This window comes from Ammospiza nelsoni, chromosome Z (genome assembly GCF_027579445.1).
Source record: "Ammospiza nelsoni isolate bAmmNel1 chromosome Z, bAmmNel1.pri, whole genome shotgun sequence".
Classification (NCBI taxonomy): domain Eukaryota; kingdom Metazoa; phylum Chordata; class Aves; order Passeriformes; family Passerellidae; genus Ammospiza; species Ammospiza nelsoni.
Window position 1 is genome coordinate 3,941,960 of NC_080669.1, and position 23,688 is coordinate 3,965,647.

Consider the following 23,688-nt stretch of genomic DNA (forward strand, 5'->3'; position numbering starts at 1 on the left):
CAGCCAGGCTGGGAGCGCTCCCAAAGCCAGAGCCGAGGCCTGCAGTAAAGGCTGGAAGTGTTCAGCCATGCTGTGCCCACTCCCAGAGCCAGAGCTGAGGCCTGCAGTAAAGGCCGGGAGTGCTCAGCCAGGCAGTGCCCACTCCCACAGCCAGAGCCAAGCTCTGCAGTAAAGGCCGGGAGTGTTCAGCCATGCTGTGCCCACTCCCAGAGCCAGAGCTGAGGCCTGCAGTAAAGGCTGGAAGTGTTCAGCCATGCTGTGCCCACTCCCAGAGCCAGAGCCGAGGCCTGCAGTAAAGGCCGGGAGTGCTCAGCCAGGCAGTGCCCACTCCCACAGCCAGAGCCGAGGCCTGCAGTAAAGGCTGGAAGTGTTCAGCCATGCTGTGCCCACTCCCAGAGCCAGAGCCGAGGCCTGCAGTAAAGGCTGGAAGTGTTCAGCCATGCTGTGCCCACTCCCAGAGCCAGAGCCGAGGCCTGCAGTAAAGGCTAGAAGTGTTCAGCCATGCTGTGCCCACTCCCAAAGCCAGAGCCAAGGCCTGCAGTAAAGGCCGGGAGTGCTCAGCCAGGCTGTGCCCACTCCCACAGCCAGAGCCGAGGCCTGCAGTAAAGGCCGCCACTTGCTCAGGACCACAGGAGCAGAGAGGCTCAGCTGGGACAAAGCACCCAAGCCCTGCATGTCCCTTATTCACAGGAAGGGTTTGTGCCTCCTCCCCATGGCCGGCACAGCCTCACATGGCACCCTGCACTGCCACTGCTCTTCGAACCTGAATGCCCCAAAACTTAATTCCCCCACCTCAGCCGGCTGTACAGCTTCCGAACAGAATAAACATTCATTAAAGAAAGCTGCTGTAGTAATATCAAGGTCTGAAAAGATGATCTTAACACTTTTACTAAGCAAATTATTTTAATTTGCATGCTGAAACACTCTTAATCCAAGTGGTCATTAATCCACAAATGCCAGAATGAATGTTATTAACACATAATTTGTTTGTAATGACTTAAGCTACATTTCTGTTTCAGTGAACATTTGACCTTATTTCCTCACTTTCACACTGATTCTAACACTATGTGGTTACAGAGGTAACAAAAAAATGAGATTCTTGAGTCTGATCTGTAGTAAATGAAAATAATTCAATGTAATAAATGAAAATAATTCGAACATAATTCTAAAAGAATGCAATGTCATAAATGAAAATAATTAGAAAATAATTTCTAATAAATAAATTTGATTTAATAAAAATATTTTTAACATAGTAAATTAATCCAGAAATAGTAATTTTTTACTTTAAATATTATGCAACAGAATAAAGCAAGTTACATCAATCACATTGTTATATGAGAAAGAAGACCACGGGACCATGGGAAAAAAAAGAGACAAAGTAGTCTTACTTTACTTAACTCTCACTTCAGAACTTAACATGAAAAAAAGCTCACAACATGAAACTATTATATTTAAGGTATCTGAAGATAGAGAGATGATCCTATTTTGCTGAATTGTTCTTGAAAAATCAGGCTGCTGAAAGTATTTCATGGTCTGTAACTATTTCTCTGCATGCAGCAAAGCAGTCAACGTGCAGTTATTTCAACGGCAGCTGTATTTTCACCTAATAATTGCAATGAAGTTGTGATTTCCTTGAAAATATTCACTCTGATTAAGCACACTGTAAATGGTATTTTCCCTTTTTTTTCTTTCTTTTATTCTCAACTTCAGCAACTTTCCTTTTCCAGGATACATTTAACAAAATTTAAAATTTAAAAAAAATTGCATGAACCCCCTAGAGTAAAACTTGATTGCATTCCAGATCTTTTGCTTAATTATTAAGGAAAATCAAAACAGAAAATCAGTACAGCTGATTAGCATTGCTGAAGTGTTGATATTAGCAATAAAAGATGTAGATGACTCATTTAACTCTTGCTGCCTACGGTTTGCACCAAGAACAACTGTTCAGAGATTCACTTTTCATACCATATATTGCTCAAATTATCTCATCCAATAACACAAGAGTATTTCAATTATCTACACGTACACAGAACCTGCAGTTTAAGTACTGAAAAAGCTCATTTTGAGGAATGCCTTCCCTGTGCAAATTAGTACATACATGAGATAGGAATAAAACCCCAACAAATTTAAGACATTCCTTGGTGTTTCACCACCAGGACTTCCTTCCACAACAGAACACTAAACAGGCTTTATTGCCTGTTAGTTTTTTCAGCAGCACTTGAGGCAAAACCTCTCGTTGACAAAGCTGTATCTTTATTCCTATTTCAGGCAGGAACTTTAAAGCAGTGCCAGTGTCTGTTCAGGTCAGACTTCCCTGTTTCCCTCAACTTTAATCCATACCCATGATGTAAAAATTTTAGCAGGAAAGCAGTGCAGCTGCATTAAACAACTGTAGAGTACTTCTTTTAATCTCTGTAAGCTAATTAAGGAAATTAAACTAGTTTTATATTTATTTTATAAAAAACCAGATAATCAATAACAGTCATTTTAAAAAATAAACCTGATCACCCCAAGGTTTATTATAACTACTAACAAGCTCATTTTAAAATGGTATAAAAAGAGTACAAAATATACCCCTATAAATTACTCCCCTAAAATACATTTAAACTTGAGCAACTACATAAATTACATTTTTCTCACTAGTAAGCTGATGCAAAATCGTATGAGTATGTGCACTATGTATGTGTAAACACAGACAGTTAACCATTAATACCCAATATCTGAGATTATTAGGCACTTTCTCTGCCACTAGTAACTGTCTTGACAGTTTTTATTTGGTTTGAGAGTTTTTTTTCCCCATAGAGAGTTCAGCATCAAAACCAGAGAAAGAACAGATAACTGAAGAAAAAGAGGCAAAAAAATGCTTCTTCTTTATGAGGTGAAAATTACAACATGCTTACAAATAATCTCTCCACCCACCCAGAGCAGAGCCACAGGCAAAGCTGAGGGTGCACAGCTCTCCCTCAGATTTCTTGTAATAAAAGGCAAATAAATACAGGTGGAACTGAGGGGGGCAGGAGAAGATATGATGGACACTGTAAAAGAAGCGAAGGTTGCTCAAGGCTGCAAACAAATATTTTTTTGTCAGCAAAATCAAGTGCTTCCAGAGAATTAACTAGGATTAGACCTGCATGAGCAACAGAGAATAGTACGACACAGTTGCTAACATGACATAATGGACCCAAGACCAAGGGAAATGCTGATGCAGCTTTCCCATTACTGTTGCAGAAGCATTTTTACCACTGAAACATGAAAAATGCAGCAGGAATGGGCCATTCAGTTAGAAGACAAACTCCAGAGCAGTGAGAACCTTCTGTACTCTGTTGCAGCATCTCAAAGGTTTTACACACAGTGGTAGGGCACAGGGGCATCAAAATGTTTTCTGAGCTGCAAACCTATTCTTAATTGCACTGATATGGCATCAACCTACATGTATAGCAAGTGCTACTTCAAAGAAAATCATCTCTCTGTCCGTCATAGATTTCTTCAAATTTCAGACTGAACTGTGAACCCCACAGTCATCTGTGCAAAGGCCTTTGCAGGTGTCCGTGCCCTCACTCTCTCCAGAGCTCCCCACACAGACTTGGTGACTGCAACTGGAAATTACAGCTTTGCATGAGATAAAAGAGTTTTTCTAGGCACTTCTGAGTGAAGAATTGCTTGGTCTTTCACTTCCTACAGTCTTCTTCTTAATACTCTTCACTCCGGAGGCTCAGCTCCTCTATCAGAGACACAATTTGCTAATAAAAACATCTCTCTCACAACTGATGTCAGGCAGAGCAAAATTTGAATCTGACCTAATCTTGTCAATGATGATTAATCCTGGGTTAGCTTCTGTTAGAAAAAAAATAAATCCACAACTGATTGCTTTTATCGATTACGTTAGGGAATTAATGGATGAAGAGCAGAAGGCGTTTTCCCTTTGGAAATCAGTAAATCAGTTTGACACCTTGTCACATGAAATCTCACTCATAAAGCAAATACAAAATAACCTCATTTACGAGCATTATCACACAGACCCTAGGCTGGCTGAAGATGTACAGTCACAGCAAATGCAAGCTGATTGTTCTTTTTTTCCCAAATCCTCAGAACATATCACTCCAAAGGCAGCATTGATTGTCACCGTCACGGGGAGCTCAGGACAGGCCAAGCTGGCAGGGCTGACAGAAAATGCATGGGATCTGCACAGCCAGCATGAGAGTTTGTTAAAGGATAACCCAATAGTGCCCTACACTGAAGGGCTCTAAACATTCACACCCTCCACGGTCAGAGACGATAAGAGCCCTTCTTGATGCAGCCTAATCAGACCTGACCCTCTTCATCTGGGCTGCTCTGCTTTCAAACCTCACTGTGAAGCAGACTGACACAGCTGGAGAGTGCAGAGGTGCTGAAGATGGGCTAAGCACGGATGAGGGAAAACCAATTCATTTAGACTGATGTCTGAAGAATAAACAAATCAAAGGCTGAGTGAGCTGGAACAAGTCTCCTTGATGGAGACAGATATGCTGCTACTTTTTTCAAGTTACGCTGCAAAGAAAAATAAATCAGTAATCAATGACCATTTTTCTTTGGTTATTAGATTAGGTCATTTTTATTTTTCAGTCTCTCTTTAATTATCAGAGGCTTCTAAGAAAATGAGGTTTATGTAATCACAGTGTTTGTCTGTGTGTTCTGGCCTCGTGCCCAATAACCTGTAAATTTATCAGTCACTCAAAGCAGGAGGGGGGAAGAAGTCTTGAATTGTGGAGTTCTAGAGAATCCAGTGATAATGCACAAGTCTGGAGGAGACCAGGCTTTATTTGCCCCTAAGTGATGGAATTACCAGTTTTGAAAGCAACAGCATCACAGTCCTTTATTTCATGGTAGTGCTGTAATTTCACAGAATGAATCTCTCTACCATTCCTACTAAATATAAATGCAACAAGATGTGACCTGATCTTAAATAACAGAGAGCAGCCTTCAAACTATATTAAAAATGTAAACTAGAGTTAATTTTCGAGTTAAACTTTTTTTTTCCTTAAACATTTTCTGGTGGAAACCTGGAGAGGTTGGGAGCTGCCACACCACACATTGTTTTGTAAGCATCAACCAACCTCTTGCGTTGTAATTACAAGCACAGAATGAAGTAAGATAACTGCAAACATGGGAGAAAACAGGAAACTTTACCACCCAGAAAATATGTGGATATGCACTAGTAAAGCCACACAGTTCCAGATGCAATGGGTGGCTGGATAGCATGGATCATGCTGCAGCACAGACTCAAACGCACAGGAATATTGCAACAAGGTCCTCAAGGACCCTGTCCTTCCCTGCAGAACACTCAGCAGTATCTTTTACAAGACCTGTTCTTTCTGCAAATGATCATGAGAGTTTGCTCTAGGAATTGTCCTCTTGAAAAGCAAGATTGTCTTTGGCCTGCTGACTTCACTCGCTGCCATTCAGTGAGTTTCTGAAGCTGCTAAGCTGGCAGGGACCATATATATCCACTTATCAGTCCTCTTCTCCCTCAAATTAGCATTAAAAGAGCAGGAAAGACAGTTCAGTGCAAGTCAAGTCTGCACAAGGCAAGGAGGCACGGTAAAGAAAAATGCCAGCATGCCAGATACTTTGCAGATGGACACATTATTGTTCCTCAGAGGAAGGCTGCCAAACATCACAAACATGGGGTCACTCCACTGCAGCTGTCATTGCCTGATAAATTAGGGCCCTTTCACTTCAAAGTATTTCCTTTTTTTTCAGGCAGATAAGTACAGGTGTTGAACCATTAAGGTTACCTACAGCCCACGGTATTGCATGTTTAAAGATTATTTCCACAGGTAGACAGCAGGATGAGCTGTTAACAAAAATCTTTTGACTAAATATGCTGCTTTTTTTTTCCCCACCCAGATGAAAATTTACCAAATAAAGACACTTAAAACTGTGTAGAATCCAAACCAAAGTTTCTGAAAAGCAAACTTGGAGAAGAAGAAACAGCACCTTGACCATAAATCCTGATTTGCCTGTTTGACACAAGACGTTTCAGGTGAAACATGAAAAACTGTATGTCAGGTCCATACACAGATGGCACCTCTCAGCCCCAGGCATCTTTCCCAGGGCGGATGCTGGGAGTTAATAGTTCTCAGCAGAAAAGGCAAATAACGTAATTTAATAGAGTCTATAGGCTTGAGACAAAAATCATATCCCCCTCTGCTTCCCCTTCCTTCTTTTTTTAAATTAATATATTTTAAAATGTTTTTTCAAAATATGTATTCCTAACTGAAACATCTTTTTATTTTAACCCCAAGTCAATTTTAATAGTACAGGGCTAGAAGACTATAGAATTAAGTAAAAATGGCTAAATGCATGTCTCAAAGGAGAATTATTTCTGAAATAAGGTATTACTACCATGCATGAAAGCTTTATTACTGAGTTACCCAACAAAGATATCTGTATCAAATTTCTGTCATAGTCCCTCAGCCATATAGCATGTACATTTCTGATGGGTTCTTTTCCCTGATGCAAATAATAAAAAAGGACATTGCACTCGTGGATATAACTGTGAAAACTTTGTGGTTGCTAACAAGTTGCCTGGGACAATCCTGTGGTTGCCTAAATACACCAATGCCCTGGTTCCACCGCTGTGGAAATTATCATTCATGGTTTTACCCTCTCTCGAACAAAGTTTCTGTGACCCCTCTTTTCCTATTACCAGCCTCCCAGACACCGTGTCACTTCCAGTTTATTGCCAGGATATAAAAGAGCACAGTCAAAGGACTCAGATAATTACTTGAGCTTCCTATGCAATTTAGGATCAATTTCAAATGTTCCCACCTTCCTTTGAAAGCCTTCTGCTTTCCAGCCCTCTTCAAAGACAGCCTCTGTTGCCTTCCCTCCCCCATGACATGCACTTTCTATTTTTCCACACACATTTTCACCATACATTACATTCTACCCTTTCCTAGACACAGCCTCTGTTATCACTGGCAAAATTCTTCAATCTGCAGTTCCCTGCACTTGTGACAGACCCTCTCACTATGAGAATCAGACATATGCACTCCTGCATTTGTTTATAACTTCTATCTGCTAACAAAATGCTAGAGTTTGTGAAAAAAAATTTGCTGGCAACTCTGCTTCAGAACCTTTGTCCTTGTAAATCATCCAGTAAAATGCCACTTTGCATGTAACAGCCAGATGAAAATAAAGTTGTCTTTCCAGCTAGCTCCTGTTTTCATGATTTACACCAAGCATTACACTTCTGTAAATCTTTATCACAGCTTAAAAACTTCATGTTTCAAATGATCTGTTCAAAAAAACCCCAAAATTAATTCATTTTGACACCATTTCCCCTTAACAGCTTCTGAAACTTTTCAGTGCATTACAGATCAGTTTTTCCACCTCCAGCAATCAAAGCATCTGTGATTCACTGCACAAAGCCTCACAACCACCACCCTACAAAGGAAATTCAAAACATTTTAGCAGAAGAATAGGGAAGGCAAAAGCATTTCCTTTGACAGTTCATTCACTCAGTTCCATCTTTTATTTTGGGGATTTGCAGAGGTTGGAATGGATGTAGTACTCCTGCACTCAAAGGGGAAAATTGAAGAACATAATTCAAAACTGAAAGTGACTGGTTAATCCTAGTTTTTTAACAAACCCACAGTTAAAGGGATAAATCCTGTCTTTAAGTCTTGATGAACTTCTGCCTTGAAGGACTTTCACAGGGATTACAACACAGCCTAAACAGGTGAGTGAGCAACATGCAAAATATGTGGTTTTCATGGTAAACTGGCTTAAACACATTACATCCTCTGTAAACATTAATACAAATTTAAAACCATGTTTGCAGTTGTGTAATTCTAGTACCTAATACTAGTACTCCCTATGTGCCAGCAGAAGAAAAAATAATTCCTGGGGAGAAATTCAACTTTGCCAGGTGCCAGTGGTGTCTGCAAATTTTCTGCACACTAAAAATATATAAACATTTTTTATATGTAGAATGCAAAAAAGACAAAGAACGTACACAGGCACAAACTGGTTCAATACACTCCTATAGTATCAGTTGCAGCTGTAGGACAAGATGCTGTGCTTCAGTGGATAAATAAAACCTCCACGAAATAAACCTGCTACCAGCACTTGTGGCAGGCAGTAAAAAAGCAGATTCTTTCTAAGAATGACCAAGTAAAAAACTTTGTAATTTTATGCCTTTCATACACAGTAATTTCATAACAAAGCTTCCTGTTCTGATTTATATCAGTATCAGTCTTCTCTAACCATAAATTTTAGAGCACCTCAAATCATTAAATTCTTTAATTAACTTTGTCTAATGATGAAGCAGAGGCCTTTTTAAAAAGAGTGCCCAATACATCAGTAGAAGAAGCTAATGATGGCAAATGCCTTAGAAGCTTCAACAATCAGAAGACAACTGTTTCAGGTTGCAATTAATACTGTTCATCAAGAAAATTTCTCTTACTTTAATATGTTAATTTACCTGCATTACAGATTATCCGAAATCTTTTTAAATGCTTGCTGCTGATTTCAGTTGAGGGCAGTGTAATTTGAACCCAGAAAAATCAAGACCATGTTCTTATCAACTTGAACACAAGGCCCTAAATCCCAAAAAATACCATCCTTCAGGACACATGTTGACTTCTTTAAGCCTGTACCTCTGCAGTGTGCAAAAGGACAGCAGCAGCACAAGCACATATTTGTCATACAAAAATGGTCTGTCCATATCACTGTCAGACAAAGCACCTTTCGTAACAAGGCACCCTATTCAGAGATCTAATTTTTGCAGACATTTGTATGCCAAATTAAAAAAAAAAAAAAAAGCCCAACTCTATGATGCTGGGTTTAATGAGGTACTCTGTTATTCTCTGTAATAAAAATTAAACGAGAGAGACAGAATTCTTCAGCTTAATTGCCACATCTGTTATTAGGCACTTTACTTTGATTGACTGGAGTGTATGTGTCAGAGACTGTGCCAGAAAACAGGCAAACTTTGTAAAGTAGACTTATAACTTATAGCCCAACTGGCACTAGCAGCATCTCTGTTACAGCTTCTGCTGCCTCTCAGTTAAAACTACAGGAACATTGGCCTTGGTTCAGTCATTCATTAAAAACTAAAGTAAGTATTGCAAATTGTTCCTCCTTTTTTCTTTTTTTTTTTTTTTTCCTCCTTTCTTAAAGATAAATTAAAAGCAGTCCCTATTTTCAGAAGGAAGAGCAGTGGTTACCTCAATGTGTGAATGTGTCATTTCTCATTAGTGATTGAGAGCAACCCAGAATTTGGAAATTGCACCACGTGAAATTTCACATTAAGTGGTGCATCTGCTGCCTCACTTTGCCAGCAGATGAGCAAAGGGCTGAGGGGACAGTGACAAACAGCACAGCATTTGCAAAGGGACTGGACAATCACAGTGAGGGAAGAGCAAAAATGGAATGGACACTCTCCTCTGATCTGCATGGAAACTTGGGATGAAAGCTGAGCTCAGGAACTGCCTTTCTCTGAAATCCACAGATCATGACACCTGGTGAAAATCCCACCTGCCTTGAGCTGCCAATAACTGGTTTTATGACCAGCTGGTTTTCTTTTGGCTCTAGAACCCAAACTCTTAGCATCTACTGTCCTGACATAGCAAAATGACACTGTCTCCCTCAGCTAACTTCTTTTTTCCAATTTCACACAGGCTTTCTACCAAGAGCACAGAAATGTGTGTTGCTATTGTGAGCATGAAGACAGACAGGCCAGCTGCAGTATTGCTGAAAACTACTTTTCATCCACTTCATCCAATAAGGAGCAAGGGATTATTTGACCCTCCTTACCAATTTTCTCTGCTGCTCCAGAGAGCGCAGAGAAAGGTAAAAATATATGTGGAAGAGCAACAAAAAATACAACAATACCCACTTCTGAAAGGTGGAAGGATGGTTCTGTGCTGGAAGCTGAAGCAAAGCTGTCCTCCATGGGCTGGGCAAGCAACGGGCACTCAGCCTGACCCAACCTGTCAGCTGCCCACTGCAGTAACCCATGTGTATATCTGTCTTCTCTCTGCAGGGCAGATTGCGACACTGATTCTCCCCCTCCGCGACAGCAAGTGACTGTTTTTTGGAAGGAGTCTGCCCCAATGGGTGAGACAAGCCAGGGCAGATGCTCTTTGTCACTGTTTGAAGGTTTTTGTTGTGCTCTCAGCAGTTCAAGGCTGCTCGGTGCCACACAGGGGTCCAGAAAGTTTCCATATGGCACTCTACTCCGAGATCTCTTTTCTTTTGCAAATATCTGTTTTCCCTCATCCTAGCGAATACAGCAAAAAGTAGCACTCACTTAAGCACATTCATTTAAGATACACATTATGTAATAATCTCACATACAGCATTTTAATTGACATACTTCCCTATAAGATCTACAACTCTTCTTCTAACACTGCAAGGCATTTTATTCTTGAGGCTACTCTTATTAACCACACTGTACATGCAAAGTATTTGGCTCCAGTCTGTCTAAGTGTTTAATCTTGTTTCACAAAACAAGTCCACAGCAGGGCTGAAAACAGAATTTAGATCTTTTAGTCTCCATTTTCAGCCCACGCCCAGGACCCATGCCTACAGTTTGATATCCTGCCATGATGGCAATGACACGAGCATCGTGCTTATGATACTAACTGGGTATAGCAAATAATGAAATACACACTTCTGGGTCCTAAACATTTACAAAGGAGCCACCACACCCAATGTCATGACTGAGATAATTTTTTTTTTACAGATTTGGGTCACCTCTGAAGAGGCCAATAATGCCCTCTCATCAGTCTGGTTTTTTGCTTGTTTTTCCCACTGGTGTTCTTGTTGGAAACAGCAATGAAGAGAAAACAAACATCAGCGTACTAAAGCTTTGCTATTTCCCTGAAGATAGACCATGAAACACAAAGCAGGGTAATTTTCAAAAGTCTATGGAGAGACTCCCACAAGAGAAGATAAAAGTTTAAAGAGTGTATCTAGAAGCCAGGCTCCAGAAACATTACTCAGTGGCATTGGACATTTTTGGAGTGACTGCAATGGATTTCTACTTAATTCCAAAAAAACCCCCCTTGTGCAGACCAAGAGGCAGCAGCAGCAACCTCAGGGTTTCTTCACAACTTGTCTCATTGCTAGATGAGAGAGGGCATTTCCTCCCTGCATCCCCACACTACTTCAGCAAACAAGCCAAACAAAAATCTCTTTTCTGAAGTTGATACACTGTCAAAATACGCACAGAAAGTTTGGCAATCTGCAAAAGCACAAAAATAACCCCCTTCTCCTGCATATTAGTGGTGCAGACCAGAACCCCAAACCACTGCATCCTTTGAGGTTCACTTACCATGAATGCACATCCTGGCTGTCATTATTCATACATAACGCAAATTGGCATGAACTAGTGTTCAGCAAGAAAGAATGGAGCATTTTTAAAAAGTGCATTAAAGTTGCAGAACAACAATATTGTTCCAGAGATGAGATTAAGTCTCACAGCTCCCTGAAATGGGTTATGGAGATTGAAAAATCTACTGACAAGCAGTGGGGATACTTAAAACAAGGAAGCTTTTCTCTTGCTGTGTTTTTGTTTTACTCTTTCAACAACTACTCACCCTATCTTCTTACTCAATAATTAAAAATGCAGTCTTTTGTGGGTTCAGAGTGTAAACAAGTTCCCTGGAAGTAGTGATTTTTTTCTTCAGGACTATCTTCTCTTTTAAAGAACCTGCCATATGTAGTGTCTTTAATCCAAACCAACCCCAAAGCACAGAGAGCATCCTATGCACTCTCAGCAGAGTCCATCACAGTGCTGGCAGGTCAGCTTTTTGCTAAAAGAAAATTTAATTATCTATTAATTTAATTATCTATTAAAAGAGGCCAGTTGTTCTGGCTTTGGTAGAGGCAGCTTTGGTATACCTGGATAACAAGTAGATGTGCGTGTCTTCACAGATCCTAGAGTGCACAAACAATGGGTCTGGCATCATGAACTTCACCTCAGCTACTCTGATCTCACTTGAGTCACTCCTGGTTTACTCAATGTAAGTAAGAAAACTGGACTCTCAGCCTCTCTACAGTTACACCTTTTATTTTAAAAGAAATGAATCTAGCTAAAATTAATTTATTAAAAAAAAAAAAAAAAACCAACAGAAATTACATTCTTTGCAGACTGATAGAATCTTCATGAACTCTACCCCTCAATTTAAAATACACATTTCAATCTCACTGGCAGGTATCCTTCAGAAACAGTTGTTGTCTGCAATATCAGTCTAGGGAGGGGGGGGAGAAAAAAAAAAAAAAAAGAAGACGAAGGGAAAAAAAAAAAAAGATTAAAAGATCAAGTTACTCTTGACTTCCAAACAAGCCCAGCCACAGCTGTACATCAGCTTCCGAGCAACTGCTCTAGGAACACACAACAGGGCTTCTGTCTTCCCTCAGGGTTTGCTCGGGTCAGCCGCATGTGGCGCGGATTAGAAAGGCAGGAAAGCTCCACCACAGGGCGGGCAGAGCCACGAGCTGAACGGGGGAGCTGCCGGTGAATATCCTGTCCAGGCTCCCTCCCGAGGGGGCTCCCCCGATCCGGAGGGGCCCACACACAGCTCTGCAAAAAAGGGCCCCAAATCATCAGTCTGCTGTCACACTTTCACTGTCTGAGCAGGAGGAAGCTGGGAGCGAAGGGGGCCAAAGAGTTACGTGGGGTTTTCACAGGCAAGAAGAGGATATGAAAGAGGCAGCCTCGGATTTTTGGTGGTGACAGAGTGATGGATTCAGGCAGCCTGTGCAGATTGTGAAATTTTTCTTACGGTAGAAAAACAGTAAAAAGGAAAAGTGACATACAGCGGTAGTCAGGGAATACGGCCAAACCTCTTTGCAGGGTGTGATCACCAGTAACTCTGGCCATCATCAGGTCCCACCTCCAATGTGATGGATGTGCTGCAGAAGTCAATCCATCCCTCAAGACTGCAAAGGCAAACCAGTGGTTTTTAAACAAATACCTCTCTAATTGAAGAGCTCTCCACTCCAGCGGCTGTATCCTATTTACTCAGTAGATTTCCAGCCCTGCAGCCTTTGGGACCAAGACTGCCACAGCTCACAACTCATCAGGGTCATTTCTTCATGTATCAAGTGCTCTTGAACCCTTTGAAGAGGGTTTATAAGACACCAAACAGATGCTTCCCACAAACACACATTGTCATTATTTGTGCTTAAGTTCCAGTGATCATGAGATGTGTGTATTGACAGACCAGTGTGGTCCAAAATTTTGTAAACACTTCAGAGGAAACAAAAACTCAGCTAGACATGCTCAATAGCACGCAGAAGGAAGCAATGGAGCAAAGAAGCAAAGGAAGCGGAAGATCCACTTGGCCTGTTGGCTTACTCCATCTTATTCCCACTATGTCTGCTCTCAAATATATGTTACATGTTTTTTGCTGATTCCTGACAGCAGCTTCCAAATAAACATAAACAAACCAATTGTGTAATTTTGTACTTAAAACTCAACCAGGCCTTGGCGTGCACACACACAAACACACATGTCCTTCTCTTTTTTTTCCTTTTTTTTTTTTTTTTTTTAACATGCAAGTGCTTCCAGTGTGTTCACATTCTCAGGGCGATCAAGCTTGGTCTGACTATTGGCTTTTGGAGGATCTGATGCCAGTCAGCCGTGCATAATGGCCTCTTTGTCTCACTGTCACATGAGCAGCATTGTGTTACAATCATTGTCACTCTGGGCTCAAACTGCAAGGCATGCTTTCACACAGAACACTCACTTTGGGGGCTCCTTTTGGCAGAGCCCTGCGATTGAAACTCTTGTGCTGCTCTTTAGTTCATCAGCCCGGCAACGCTGAAACTTTAAAAGTCAGGATTCAAAAGCTCTCATCCAAATCAAACGATTATGAAGCTTCTCTATAGGCCACATGAAGAGCGGGGCAAGTAATGTAACATAGTCATCATTTATTTACGTCACTTTAAATCACTTTTCCTATGCCCTCTGACAGCAGAGAATTGTGCTCCAAATAAAAGTGGGGGATGGGAAAAAAGAAAATCACAAGTCCAAGTTATCTCCACCTTGAATATTTGTCTGCAAGATAAAATCAAAACATTTCCACAGGACAAAGACAAGTAACTTGCCAGGTGACAATGTTATTTTACTACTTGCTCTGTAAATCTTCTAAATTCACCAAGAACACCCAACCCTTCCCCTGCCAAGAAAATATTCTGAAAAATAGATAGGGAAGACTTCTGTATAGTAGAAACTTCTAAAGTTGCTTTAAACATGCTGAACTCATTGAAACCCTGTACGGATGTCTCTGTTTTCATTAATGAAAAGTAGTCTCACGGGGCTGAGACCAAACCATATTAAGAAAAACATCCTCCTGCCCATACTGTCCCTTGAATAATTTTGTACTGGAAACTTTTGTCTCGTACTGCTCTTGAAATACAGCACCACTCACTCTGAAGAGGACTTACAGGACCTACCCCCAAAGAAACAGGCACTGCGTGGGAAGGATTCATGACATAACGCCTGTGATGTGCAGAAAACTTTGGGAAGCAGTGGCTTCTTCCCAAAAGAAATGGGGTTGTGCTCGGAACAGCAAACTACCATCTCCTGTCCGGTTCATTCTTCTCTCCTTTGCAGTCCATCAAAGTAACGCAACTTCTGAGCCCCGCTGTGGCGTTCCACCCTGGTACTGCTCATAAACGGGCCCTAAACACATATTACCCTCCTCTGGATGTTTTTTCTTTATTAGGCAGCCTGAGCCAGCCTTCTTCCTTCTCCACACCCTCCACTGCCGCTTTGAGCAGACCCTTCCAGATGAGCACTGCCCCAGAGACAACACCACGACGGGTCAGGGCCACCCTGGCTCTTTCCTGGACAATTCTACCCAGACCACAAACCCCTGCTGGTCCCCTCTTGTCCAGCCTGACAAATGCACCCTCTGCATCATCCTTAAGGTCATGGCTTCTCTGAGATGCCCCTTGCCTTTCACGGTCTCCACCCATGCCCAGCATTCCTGGTACTTCACAAGATGTTGGCCCTTTGTTTTGGTGAAGCCTTAGTTCTAGCCATCATTGGCAATATATTTGCATTACAGAGAAATAGTTCTTCACTTTTTTCTATTTAAATACTCATCTAAAAACACCTATTATTAATTCCTTTAATTGTATGAATTTCAGTTGACTTTTGATGGAAAATAACACAACTTTAGCTTGACACCTGCCTTCATTATTTTGTTGTCTCTCCTTACTTCCTCTTGCCTTTTGTCTTGGGTGTAGATTATAAAAGGAAAGACAATTTTTTGCTATTGTACATCTCCTGTGGCTGCAGTGGTGGACACTAGAGCCATACAAGCTGCAGCTCTTTGTGCCAGTGATCCTAAGTCTAAAATGACACACCAATTGAAGTCTTTACGTTTCTTTGAAAAAATAATTTTGCGCACACTTGCACCTCTGCATGTTCAACCAAAATTATCTGGTACGCTGGGAAGGGTGTTCTTTTACAGCAACAGAAAATTTATTACATTTCTTTCCTGAGATCACACAGCAAGTCAATGTCAAAGTTAAAACTATGTTTTCTGTTGTATGTTTTCATTGTCTTGCATATCAAAAGAGCTCAGAATTGGTATCTCACTGCTGACTATAGGCTAATTTCTCTGACAATCAGATACAAAACACTGATGAAACTGGAAGAGATGGCTGTCCACATTTTAATATAAGCTTAATGTGTACAACCAAAGGCACGAACCACAAATCCTTACACAGGCAAAACATCAATTATAGACTAGACAGTTTGAATGGGTTAATTAACATGAATGCTGACACAATCAATAAAGCTATTCCAGTAAAGCAAATCCCACCCCAGAATATTTCTCCTAGTTTTCTGACAGATGGCTTTAGATGATACATACTCTCTTCACAAGTAAAAAAAAAAAAAAAAAAAAAAACAAAACCAAAAAACCCCAACATTTGGAATATCAAGACACAGATTTTTTTCACAGATGAAAAAAATACTGCACTTATATATACGTTTATGCTATGCTGACTGGAGCATATGAAGTCAGTACTAATTACTGACAAACTAATCTGTTAGTATTAAAAATCAGGATCAAATTCCTGGCAGTGAGTCAGTAACATAACTACTACATACTGAAATCTGATTCCACTGGCATCATTCATCAAGGAAGACACCACTTAACAGGAGTAAGGATGTAAGAACTTAGTCATTTCACTACACCATTCCTGTCCGTACCTAAAGAAACACTACTCATCTACACTGTGCTCCATCAAAATAATTTTTATAAAAAATAGGATCACATCCATTTTACAGTGCTATCTACATAACTTTGGGTTTTTTAAACCAACACATCTTTGGTTAGACTAAAACTGTGGCAAGTGGACAAAGAAGCTGGTTTTTACCTCCCTCAAAAGCCACTTGCTTTCCCTAACAAGAAATGAAAATGCCTAGACAAGAAAAAGCAACATACAGGAACCATGCAAAACTCCTGCCAAGTAATCTGAATATAAATTCAAGGGACCCTCACCAGCTGCAGTCAAAAGCCCACTCCAAACTGTGCTAGATGTTAATCAAACTTAAGTATGGTAATGCACAGTTCCTGTGTTCTTTGCATAGATGAATTAATTGCTTTTGTTAACTGCACTTGCTTCCTTGGGGGGGTGAGTGTACCCGTACAGTTGAACAGCTGATTGTGGAAAACATGGTTATGCAAGTCACCGGGGGACTGTCCACTTGGTTAAACCCTTCTGCTCACCCTAGAACAGCTCATTTAACAGTGAAACCCCTGCACAGGTCCTCCAGGTGCCCACTCCCACCCAACCAGGCACATTCAAAATGACGGCAGTAGCTACCCCAGTTTTGAGTAGACATCTAAATGCTGAAATTCAGATACCAAGGGCTAAGGCAAGGGCAGTACCGTTTCCATCTGTGGGGACTGAAACCTGGCGTGCACAGCCCTGCCCTTGGAGAGCTGTGCCACCTCCGGACCCTTTTACCACCTGATATACACTCTGTTTCCAGGGACAGACACAGCCACCTGACTTCACACAGGTCACCGAGCTGCCTGCAGTTCAGAAACATTTTTTTGCCCGATATGGACTGTAATCAGTGAGCAAGAAGGCAAATTTAATAGCCTGTCCTGTGAACTGCTCTGTTAGAGACTTGAACACTCCAGACTCCAAACCACACGCTAAGGAACCACACACAAAGCCAGGGCATCTCCACAGCACATTAACAACCACTACTAATACGATGCCACTGATTCACCCCCTGTGGGAGCAACACATGCTTAAATTTGATTGTATGACAAGGCCACATGGTTGGCTCTGTAAGAAAATTTAAATAAAGTTTATTACATAGGGTGCCATATATTGATGCTGCACAGGTGCGTGAGTTACATAGGCAAACAAGTAGAAACCTGGTCCTAAATTAGAGTTTGTCCAGCTTATTAAAAATCTGGAGCACACCTGCCCAGCTGGATTTTCTGATTTGAGATGGGAAATCAAACTAGACATGCTAATACTGCTTCATTTGCAGGGCCAGTGACCAGCAAGTAATAGTTATTTGGCCTAAATAGTTATTTGGCTAAATTCTGTCTCCAGCTCAGATGGCTGCACCCCCACTCCCTCCATGTCAAGAAGAACACACATACCTAATTACATATGCTTTCCTCCAAGTATTGTGCTGTGGGGAAAAATACCATTTAGGGATGTTGACAAGGCAACTGAAGCCAGCTTTCAGTTTCAGTCTCACATCAGACATGCTGCTCAATCAAAGAATCTAAGACTTTTCTGCAAAGGTCTGCAGCTTATCTGCTGGGAAACAAATGTTACTCTCCAGACTTGTCTTTTCAGATTTTTTTCCTTTGTTCTTCCAAGATGCTGGAAAAAAACATTTTTCCTATACAGAGTCATTATGTTAATCAGCTTTCTCAAACACTGCTGCCAAAGCTCAGTTACCAACTTGATAAAATAATCTATGAAGGATCTTCTATACCAAAGACACGTTCCAAGTGAGGTTTTAAACTCATTCTATAGTGAGAAGCTGGTGCTTTGGAAAAACTTCAGAGCAGTACGTGATTCTAGGAGATGCATGCTCAATTTGACTACGCTTCAGTACTCAATGACTGGCAGCAACATTTAAGTAATTAATAAGATTACTGAAAGTTGTCCATTCCCAGCTCATTCTAGGAAAAGCAGCTGCGTATTTTTCCTAATTGATCTCTGCCTTTCCAGATTGAACCTACTCCTTGGCTGAAAGACAAAGTAGGAAATGTTTATGCTGCTACTACTGTCGCCAAAAGAAAATCTGCACAGGATACCACACAACTGAGAATTTCTCTAGGCAGCTTCTGCTGAGGGACATATGCTGGAACGAAATCAAGGTATTAAACAGATGTGCATTTCGACGTGCAGGTCACGCTAATTTACATCTATACACAAGCATCCCTCTATTCCACGGCGTACATTTGCTTCTGTCTCTGCCCAGGACTGCCAAAAGCTTTCCAAGAAAAAAGGATGACCTTTAAAAACAGGCACTTTGCGGAAAGTAAATAAATAAATAAATAAATAAAAGTGCTCTGAGGAGAAGCTGAACAGACTCGCTCTGGCTCGGGACCGCGGGAGCGCTCCCGCATCCCGCCCCACCATCCCGATCACCCCGCACGAACGCGGAAACAAACACGCCGGGATGCTCCGCAAAGGCGGAGGCACCGCGGGCTGCCGCGCATCCCACCGGCTCCCCAGAGGATGCCTCTGCCGATGGCAAAGCCCGCTCCGGGAGGGAGCGACGCCGCCTCAGCCCCGCTGCCTCCCCGAGGCTGCCGCACCCGGCACCTGCTGCACGGGACGGGACGGGACCGATCAGCGCCTACCTGTCCCGCGGGCGCCCTCCCCGTCCGACCGGCCGCCGGGAGCCGCCGCCGCCGGGAGCCGCCGCCGCCGGGAGTTGAGCGAGGGGCGGTGTGAGCGGCGGGGCCGGCGGGGATCAGCCCCACCTCCGCCTGCCCCGGACCGCCCCCGGGCAGACCCACCGACATTTTTAACCACTTACCCGCGTTACCAGCGCCACTCCCGCTCGGGGCGCGGGTCTGAGCGGGCGGCGCGTTCCCTTAGAACCGGACTCGCCGCCTTTCACTCAAGTGCGAGCTCCATAGGGACCTCACAGGTCATTCTGTTCGGTCTAGTGAAAGATAGGCACCTACCCAGCAGATGATCGAGGAGGGAAATCGTCTTTTCGAACGACTGAAAGCTTAAGTCCCGCAATGAGGGGCTGATCCTCAGCTCCCTCAGGAGACGCATTTTTACAGAAAAGGAAACGTCATGCTCTCCTCTCCGGAGCTGCTACGGAGAGGAAGGGCATGGTGACTTTTGCACTAAAGTATATTCAAGTATATTGAAGAATTTTACTCTTCAAGGAGCATTGTTCCTTTTTTTTGTTTATTTTTTCCATATTCGAGCGTAGTGTTGTAGAGGCGTTAATACGGACGCTGCTTGGCTCAGTCTTGGCCAGCGGCGGGCCTGTCCTGGAGCCGGCGCCATTGGCTCTTCGGGACAGGGAGGAACATTCCAGCACCTTCCCAGAGAAGCTGAGAAGTTAAACCAGACCTCAGGCTGTTAAACCCGACCATGCCGCCCCATACAGCTTTTCCCCATGCCCATGAGGCGTGGGGATGCTGAGGGTGGTGTGGGAACGGTTCCTGGGAGCCGGGCTTGCCCCAGCCCGGGCTGTGGGGAGGCCGAGAATGCCCGCGCTGTGGGCGCTGCCTCGGGGCTGCGAGTGTCCGCTGTGTGGGTACCTGGGCTGGTGTGGTGTCGAGGGAGATGATGACAGCTACACCATAGAGGTGTGGAGACACCAAGTGGCCAGAGGGACTGCATGGGTTTGGGATGGCCGTGGGGTTCAGTTGGCACTGAAGTGTCCTGCATTTTGGGGGGATTGCAGGGACCACAGGGATGTTGAGCAAAGTGTTTCGAAGCAGGTTGTAGGTCCCATATGGGTGTAAAGGGGTTATGGGTTTTCCAGATTTCTTAAAAGTTTGAGGAGCTTTTCTCGAGGCCAGGTGTCATTAGGGGCCGTGACTCCCTAGTGCAGCCTGGTAAGCCCAATGGCCATGAGATGGAGACCTGACTACCAAATCTGTGTTTGCCGATCAAGTGGTCACTGCTGTATCCCCAGTGTCCATTTCTGATGGATTTCTATCCTGAGATAAGCTCTGACTTTTCTAGAGCATTACTGTTTTAGATGACTTGGACCCCAAGTGAGAATAAGCTAAAAAGGTTTTCTTGAGAATTCACAAAAAGTCAGCAAAGCAGAAGGAGCAGTGCTGAGAGGCTTGTCCAGAAAATGACTGTTCCACCTTCTATAACCATGGTTTTGGATCAGCCTTTAAGGTTTTAATTAAATTACATTAATTTGTATGCCAGTCAGAGTTGTTTGTGTGTGTTGTGTTATTTTATTTCAGTTTGTAATGGTTTCATCTATGTACTCCCCCAAGTTGCTTCCCTCCTCCCCTATGTCAAGCCTCTCTCCACTCCCCACCTACCACCCCCAATTTTCTGCTGAATTCATTCCCCAGTCTCTTCCCTGGGCCTCTGTCACTCACATGGACCCCCATCTCCTCTTTCCAGAACCTTCCATCAGGAGCATAGCGTGATTGGTCAGAGGTCAGGGTGCTTCCCAATTTGTGCCTCCTCCTATCTATCTCCCCATTTTCCACGCCCCCAGTTCTTCCCATTGGTTGTATGAATCTGTCCTTTGCTTCCACCCCTGTCTAAAACTTGTTGCGAGAGCTCAGTCTGTGCGCTTCCGTACCTGGTCACGCTGAGGCATAGGGCTTCCCCCCTGCCCCGGAGTTCCAATAAACCTTGGCTAAAACCCTGGGAAGAGTCAACTCCTTCCTCCTCCACCATCATCTGCCAGTGCCTCCTCTGACTAGTGGCTTACAACCGTAGCCATCCTCCTGTAGCCAGGGGCACAGGACAGTGTCCCCTGCCATCCATTGTGTCAGGGCTGATTGGGAGTGACAGGATGGTCACAAAGAGGACACGGCGACAGGGGTGTCTCCCCCCCCCCCCCCCCCATTTGAAGGGTCCTCTCTCCACTTTGAGGTCCTCCACCTCCATTTGCTGTGTTCACGGCTCCACTGTAACTGGCAGCTCTTCCAAGTTTGGGTGTTCCCTTTTCTTTGTGCTCACCAGACCCATTTTGGGTTCAGCATCAGAGTGCTGTGTCAGACCAGCCTGGAGCAAAGCGCTAAGCAGCATTTTGCTCCTTTTTTGCTGGCTTGGTTGTTGTTTCTGGTTTGGGGATCTATGTGGTGGTTCTTGCAGACCGTGGGGCAATGTTGGATGTCAGAGATATGTTTCTGGGTCTTTGTGGGTTTGGGGGCTGAGAAGTTATGAGGTCTGTAGGCTGCTGCTGCTAGATTTGGGAAAGATGTCAGGGTTTTTGGGTGTTTCTGCATGTCTCAGATGTAAAGTGAGGGAAGTGTTGTGAGTGTGCCTCCTGTGTGGGATCAGTGGGGACAGGCTGGGCTGTGGGCACTTGCTGGGTCATTTGAGGCTGCCTTGCTGTGCCCTGAGGCAGCATGGCAGTGACAGAGCAAGGTTGTGGGGTGTTCTTGCATGGACACTTGCCTAGCCCTGCACAGGGACTCGTGCCAGTGGCCTTGGCTCTGCTAATTTCTATGTGTCTCTAGTTTGTGTGATGTATTTGTGAGGGGGAGGATGTGGGTATTTGTGGTTGCAGAGCTGTGATGAACAAGTTGTGTGGCCACACCTGCTGCCAGGTGAATTCTCATGGCACTCCCTAAAGCTTTGGGCGGAGAGGGAGCCAGGGGCACCAGGTGTGTTTGGGGCTGTGCTGTGGCAGTGCCCCATCCCTGCCCCAGTGCGGAGCAGTGGGGTGGCCACGCAGCCGAGAGCGTGCTGCTGAGGGGCTGCTGTGGTGTCTCCAGCGCTGCTTCGTTCGCTGCAAGATGATGGGGGTGCCCTCACCTGCAAGATGAGCAGGTGGGGCAGCAGCTGCTGCAGCCCTGGGGCTGTCAGGTTGTGGGTGCTCTGCTGGTGTCAAGGGGCTGGGGGTCCCCGAGATTTCTTACAGGGTTGGGAGCTCTTCTCAAGGCAGATGGTCAGTGGGGACTGTGGGACACACTACAGCTTGGTGACCCAATGGCCCTGAGATGGAGAGCTGGCCTGTGAGTCCCCATTTGGAGATGAAGTGTTGAGTGCTGTATCCCCAGGAATGGGCAGCAGCTGGTGGCAGAGGTGATGTGTGAGCTGCAGGTGGAAGGGGATATGTCCTTGCTGAGGCCCTGGATGGGCAGAGTGGTAGTTGAGGTGCAGGTGTAGCAGCAAGGGAGATGCAGCTGGAGATGGAGACAGGATGTACGTAAGGGAGACTGGACAGGAGTGAAGATTTGGTGCAGCCATAGTGGGAATGTAGGTCTAAAAGGGAATGGAATATCATTTTTTCTAGACAGAACATGGAAACATCAGCAATGCCATCAGAAGCAATATGAGCTCCTGTGGCCAAGCCGTGGCTCCTGGGCCACATCTGTGGTCTTCTGGGCATGGCAGGGGCAAGTGCCAGAGACCTTGGCACTTGTCCTTCCTTTCTGTGTGCCTGCAGGTTCTTGTGGTGGGTGCTGCATTCTCAGCAGCGGGTGCAGGCCTGGCCAGAGCAAGAGAGGATGTGCATCATGTCCCTGGAGGTTGTGATCAGTGCCGGCTCTTTGTAAACCATGGTGTGCCCAGCACAATGTGATGCCTGGTTCCATTGGAGCTGCAGCCAGGGACAAGCTCTGCATTCTGCCACGCTGCTGGCGTGGCATTTTCTCCTGGCCATGCCAGCAGCAGAATGAGCGGTTGGTTTCGGCAGTGCTCACCGTGGGGATCTGACTTTCCAAGAGCTTGGATTGTTTTTCTTCCAAGTGGTCAGGCGTCAGGGCCAAGGGCAGTAGCAGCCCAGGCCTTGGTGCCTTCTGTGTTGAGGCTCTTGTGCTCTGTTCTGTGGAGGAGGTGGAAAGGGGACGATCAGAGGAGATGGCAGTACCTGGCTCTGGGTCTTGCTGGGGCACTTGAGGCCGTGTCCCTTCATTGTGCAGCAGAGCCCCATTGTGGGAGAGTGGCCGAGGCCGGGCACTGGGAGGTTAGAGGCATGGCCGAGGCAATGCTGGCACGTTCCTGGGCCAGGGAGGCAGTGAGCACAATGAGGGAGAGAGCTGAGAGAAGAGCAATTTTGGGGTGAACATGGGCTGTTTGCCAGCTCCAGCTAGCGTGGGGAGGAAGGTCTGAGCAGAAGAGCCGAGCTGAGGCACATCTTGCTTGGGGCACTCAGTGCTCACAGCCAGTCCCTGGTTTTCTTGTCCTGGGAAGTGCTGCTGTGCTGTTGCTGAGCTGCCAAGGTGAGCCAGTAAGGCTGCTCCTGCGTTGCTTTTGGATGTTGCAGATGTGCCTCTGGGCTTGTGTATGTTGGTGGTACATTTAAACTGTTCCCCTTGCTTGTGTCTCCCCGGTGGCTTAAGTAGTGTAATCCCTGCCTTGTTCCTTCTCCATTTCCTCTCTATTGGTTAAAGAATTGAACCCACCCCTGGGACCTCCCTTGTATATAAACCCCTGCACACTTGCGTTCTTCAGCTTTCGTCTCTGATCTTTGCTGAGACTAAACCACTTGGAAAATCACACAAAAAATGCCTCTCT